Raw genomic sequence first — 6,000 nt, 5'->3', positions numbered from 1 at the left:
CTGCTTCAGCAGAGTGATTTAGAAACAGACCATAGGAGATGTGGGTGAAAAAGGTAGGCTTTGCTGGAGGGTTATATCAGATTTCTAAACTATCCTTTGAAATCGAGTACCAACCATCGTTAAAGTTGGAGAGCAGTTTAAACACAACCAGCCCCTGGGTGTGATCCCAAAGTTTAGGGAATACAAAACAAAAATACAAACATTATTACCAACTATTTCATTACATTATTAGAATACTGTGTGTAAATGTATAAAATAGACAATGTGATCTAGTAGAGATAGCTGATCACAGCTTTCTTCAACTAGTGTCACTGGAACAATAACCTGTAGTGGAAAAAGTCCCCCGAGACAAACCTGCCGTGGAGTCTCCAAAACAACACCAATTTGGGCAGGGTGTTATTGCCATGTAAGATGGATTGGAGTCTGGCTTATTTTGCCGCGAGTCAGGGGGTGGTAGACTCCACATTTCCAGACCGGCCTGAAGTCAGGGGTGGGGGGGAGGGATTACACTGTGTCACACTGTTCATACTGTTTATGCATACCAAGCCACTGTGAGTGCCTCTGTCGCTAAAGTGTTTACATTAATTTATTTTGGGAAAATTCCACAGGACCGGGATGGGGATCTCTATAAATTAAGGAATCTAGCGCTTTGTAATGATAACTTCTGTCAGTTAGTCATTCTTTGTGACAGTGTTTTTAAGAGTGTCTAAATATATGGGTGGTGAGAGAAAGGGGTGTCTGTGTGTTGAAAGGTGGCAGGGGGACTAGCCGAGGGCTGGGGGCATGTGATGAACGCCCAATGAGCAGTCTCCTTTTATTACAGACAAACAATGCTTAAAGGCCCAGTGCAGTCAAATATGTGATTTTCCTGTGTTTTATATATATTTCCACACGGGTTGAGGTTGGTACACAACATTACCAGAAGTATGTGGACACCTGCTCGTCGAACATCTGATTCCAAAATCATGGGCATTAATATGGAGTTGGTCCCCCCTTTGCTGCAATAACATCCTCCACTCTTCTGGGAAGGCTTTCCATTAGATGTTGGAACATTGCTGCGGGGACTTGCTTCCATTCAGCCACAAGAGCATTAGTTAGGTCGGGCACTGATGTTGGGCGATTAGGCCTGGCTCGCAGTCGGCGTTCCAATTCATCCCAAAGGTGTTCGATGGGGTTGAGGTCAGGGCTCTGTGCAGGCCAGTCACGTTCTTCCACACTGATCTCGACTAACCATTTCTGTATGATTCATCACTCCAGAGAACATGTTTCCACTGCTCCAGAGTCCAATGGCGGCAAGCTTAACACCACTCCAGCCGACGCTTGGCATTGCGCATGGTGATCTTAGGCTTGTGTGCGGCTGCTCGGCTATGGAAACCCATTTCATGAAGCTCCCGACGAACAGTTCTTGTGCTGACGTTGCTTCCAGAGGCAGTTTGGAACTTGGTATTGAGTGTTGCAACCGAGGACAGACAATTTTTACGTGCTACGTGATTCAGCACTAGGCGGTCCCGTTCTGTGAGCTTGTGTGGCCTACCACTTCGTGGCTGAGCCGTTGTTGCTCCTAGACGTTTCCCCTTCACAATAACAGCAGTTACAGTTGACCAGGGCAGCTCTAGCAGGGCAGAAATGTGACGAACTGACTTATTGGAAAGGTGGCATCCTATGACGATGCCATGTTGAAAGTCACTGAGCTCTTCAGTAAGGCCATTCTACTGCCAATGTTTGTCTATGGAGATTGTATGGCGGTGTGCTCGATTTTATTCACCTGTCAGCAACGGGTGTGGCTGAAATAGCCGAATCCACTAATTTGAAGGGGTGTCCACATACTTTTGTATATATAATGTATAATATTGTGAAAATGATGATAATGCCCTTTTTAGTGTAAGAGCTGTTAGAAAATACATTTTTGACTGTTTTGGTGGGATGGAGTTTTGGACTGCCTGGTGTCATCACCAGGTGGTAAATTAATTAATAGACCAATAAGAAAGAGAGTTCCAAACCTCTCTGCCAAATTACAGCTACTTTCCCGTTTTCCCCTCCCCACTCAGACAACTCCCAGAAAGTCCTAGCAAAATTCTTGCTTGAGAAATTGCGCTTTGCTAGGAAGCTATTTTTGTTTCTTTTTGACCATTTTAATTGAAAACAATCACAGTAAGTTACTTAATTGTTACCCAGAAATTATATGATATTGAGATAAAAACGGCTGCATTGGACCATTAACGTGGACCTTTTGACTGTCCATAACTCACTCATAATAGATTTAAGCACAATGGGTTGGGAATGTTCTACAGATTTAGACACTAGTTTTAAAAGTGCAGCCAAACAAAACTATGAAGTATAGGGTGTAATCCTCTTGGCTAGGGAGGGCCAAAGTAACAATCCCTGCATTAGCCAGTCATACACTTGTATGCATGCAGACCAATGAGCACTGTATGTTAGCCTGGTATTACACCCTAAGCCCAATACTCAAAGGGACTGACCAGCGTTGACCTCCCTAAGACTTAAACCCAAGTCATCTTTATGTAGTCACTATGATGTATGAGCCATAAAGCCATTGTGACTCCTGAAATACTGACTTATGTCTCTGTGTTGTGTGAAAGGCGACTCTCCAGGAAGAGCACCTCCGTGTGACCTCCCCATCCATATCTGTAGTGGAACAGAGAACACAGAACACTCTGCTTATCAGTCACGGCTACAGGTCACATGCCACCCGCGGGTCAAGTGTGACACTGTCCACTCAGTGTTAATAGACCTAAGCAGCAAGGAGACGGGGTGACACTCCACTGGAGATACGTAACGTAACATTACACTCCTGGCTTCATGGTAGAGGAGCTAATACTGCCTCAAGTGTCTGCTCCTCCCGTGAGCGTGACCCAGGGCCTTCAGCTTGAATTGAATTAGATAAGCCAATGGGACACGGCAACATCCAAAATATTATATTTTTTAATTTGAGAACAAGTGTTGTTCAGTTTGCTCACGTGTGCTCATGAAATGATTCTGGCATGCAAACAAGTTGTAGGAGAGCAAGTAAAGTTAATACTGAATAAATTATGCTTTTGTGTTTTGACATTTCGGATAAAAGTCATAGGCTAGTGATTTTGAAGATGTTTTTTCTTGTAGCATTTAGATGCATTCAGACAGTTTGATAATCAGCTGTTAGATCATTTCTGTCCAAACCTCCTGGTTCACTTCATCCTTTATACAATCAATAGCTCTATCAGGTTCTTTGTGACCTCCGTCGTGAATAAAGAGTTGTCTCAGTCCTGGCAACTGGAGAGGTAGTGGAGTTGGAAACTGTCAGGAATGTCCAAGTTAGAATCAATCCTTTCTTTGATAGGAAACCAGTGCTGTTGTAGGTGTGATATGGGTCCAGAATTGGGGATTTGGCTCAGCTCTGAGCTTGAGCTCTGAGCTGGAGTTCTGAACCAGCTTAAATGTGTGCATGGATCTGGAACTAATGACACAGAATAGTGGTAACAGTTAGTTCAGTCAGCTTGTCACAAAGGTGTGTATCCGTTTTCCTTCGTCAGGTTGGGTAAGGGCAATGGAAAAAGGAGACCATCTCAATGTTCTTGATGTGACACTCAGATGAGAGAGTGGGGTCAAAGGTAACGCCAAGGTTTCAGGCCTGGGGGCATGGAGAGACCGTGACACTCTCAATCATGTTGAGATCACCCAGCTATTCCAGCACATACTTTTTACTCTTTGGCTTTGAGAAGCCAGCTTTTATTGTGAGGGGTGGGCAGAGGAGATAGACATGTGATGTCAACATCGGGTATTTGTGTTGTTGTAGTGGAAGTTCAAACTAAAGCCTGGGAATATGTGACCAGGGTGAGCAGGCACATAGAGGGGGAGGGGGGCTGTAGATTAGAACACCCTTAATGACAGTACTATAACTAGCTCAGCCAGACACACATCCCCATGAAGATAAATTATATATTTCCAATTGGATCAATTAGGAGCTAAACCTGGTAGTGATTTAATCTGTCAGAGGGAACAATGTGAGTATGTGGTTACAAAATGGAACAGCAAGTCTCACAACTTCATGAGTGTGATTGCCCATCCATCTGTTACACCTACAGGGGGAGAAACATTGTAGCCCATTCTGAATGGGCCTCGTTTGAAAGGCAACAGCAGCATCTAGTGGCTGAACGAATAACTGCATTATATCCTGGAGGCGCCTTCAAATAGTATTTTTGTAACACACACGCACCTACTCATTTAATTCAGACTCTTATTGGCAATTTCAATTCAGCAGAATTTCTAATACTAAGGCAAATTAACAGAAAATGTATGACTTGCATTGTCATTATGAGTTGAGGGTTAAGGGCCACCCCTAACATGATTAGTGAAAACAGAAATGATGACCAGACTTATTAAGAAAGTACTATTTATTAAGGTTAATATCACGACAACATGCACAATACAAAAATTGGTGACATTGCCCTATCCTGACGACCTCGTTTAAATAAATAGTTAGAAGAATACAGCCTTCAGTTGAAATGGTTAGTATATCAAAAGAAGATTACAAACATATAAAAGACCACAGCCCAACAATAGTATTTTCTTGTACGCCTTCACTCAGTCCCTCACTTGACAGTTTGAGAAATGGAGTGAGGAAAACAACATAAAACCACTGTTACAGGAGTCTGTAGCCTGGCTCCAGCTAATGTCAAATGTGAGATACAATTAATTATCAAAGCAATCCAGTTGTAATTGCCCCATCCTGCTCCCCAAGGAATTTGAATCCCATAAATTGTCAAATGAAACCCTGTGGATGAGGGTCATTTCTCACCTATCAAGGCACAATGCCTTGTCTTCCTTCATGGCTTCATTCTCAGTTCTGCTGCCATCACTTTGGCTTTCGATTAATCCTGTCAATAATGTCTGCATATGAACATATTTGAGCTAACATTTTTCCAAATCCAGGGTCCAGAAAGCCTCAAATAGTGTTTAAGCTTATAGAAACCATCAACATAAACAACTGAATACAAGCACCTAAAAGGTTGCTGGTCCTAGTCTAGTCAGTTTGACCGTAAATCTGTATGTATTGTAAATCTAGTTGAAGAATAAACATGTCTGGTCAATGCCTAGCTACTCTGATCTGTATGAGGGGCAAATCACACTAAAATCTTGTGAAGTCTCTCCAGAATTCTCACTAAAAATATATCTTGTTGTATTTGTTAAAACAATACACTACCATATCAGCAACATCATATTACAACACAACTGCACTTTCAGACACACAGTGAATCTGTGTGGCAAGATTTAAACAAGTAGGGAGCAATGATTACCACCTATGTGTATAATTAACAGATGCACTAGAATAACCACCCTTCTCTGCAAACCTGACACGTTAGCTTTCTTTGGGGTAACACCTTTGTTGATTCATTTTAGTAAAACATTTAAAGCATGGTATGCATAGTATGATTAGAGTGGGGAGTTCAGTTGAAGTGCTGTGTAGCTAAACTCCTCTCTAGGGAGCAGAAAGACAGTAGACGTTGTGGTTTCTTTTCAGTTACATCAGATAAACACATTTTCCTTCTGCGGGTAGCATAGCCTAACTCCTGAGCCCATGCCGGCGAGTAAAATGAGATTGTGGTGTGTGTGCACATTGCATGTAACAAAGGAAAATATCGAGCATTTCATCTTAGGCCTACACTTTGAACACCAGCTGCTAAAATACTCAATCTGTGGGGAAAAACAATACCAGGCAGTTAGTTCATTGTTGGGTTTCCTTTGCCTCCACCCTTCCCACAGTAGTGAAATCCCTGAGTGCTTGCCCTCAGCGCTCACAAAGGAAGAGGCCCCTCGGGGAACTCTGGCTGGGGTAGCGGGAGGAGTCACGTCAGGTGTGCTGTCCATCATCATCCTGCCATATCTATACCGGCAATTATTCACTGGGCTCGTCCACAATAACCACCAGTTTTGACTGGAATACAGCCGCCAGTGAATGCCCCAGTGGGGTTGTGGGAGCACAGAACTGAAGGGAGAGGAGGA

This window comes from Coregonus clupeaformis, unplaced genomic scaffold, assembly GCF_020615455.1.
Source record: "Coregonus clupeaformis isolate EN_2021a unplaced genomic scaffold, ASM2061545v1 scaf0610, whole genome shotgun sequence".
Classification (NCBI taxonomy): Eukaryota; Metazoa; Chordata; class Actinopteri; order Salmoniformes; family Salmonidae; genus Coregonus; species Coregonus clupeaformis.
This window is presented reverse-complemented; position numbering follows the sequence as displayed.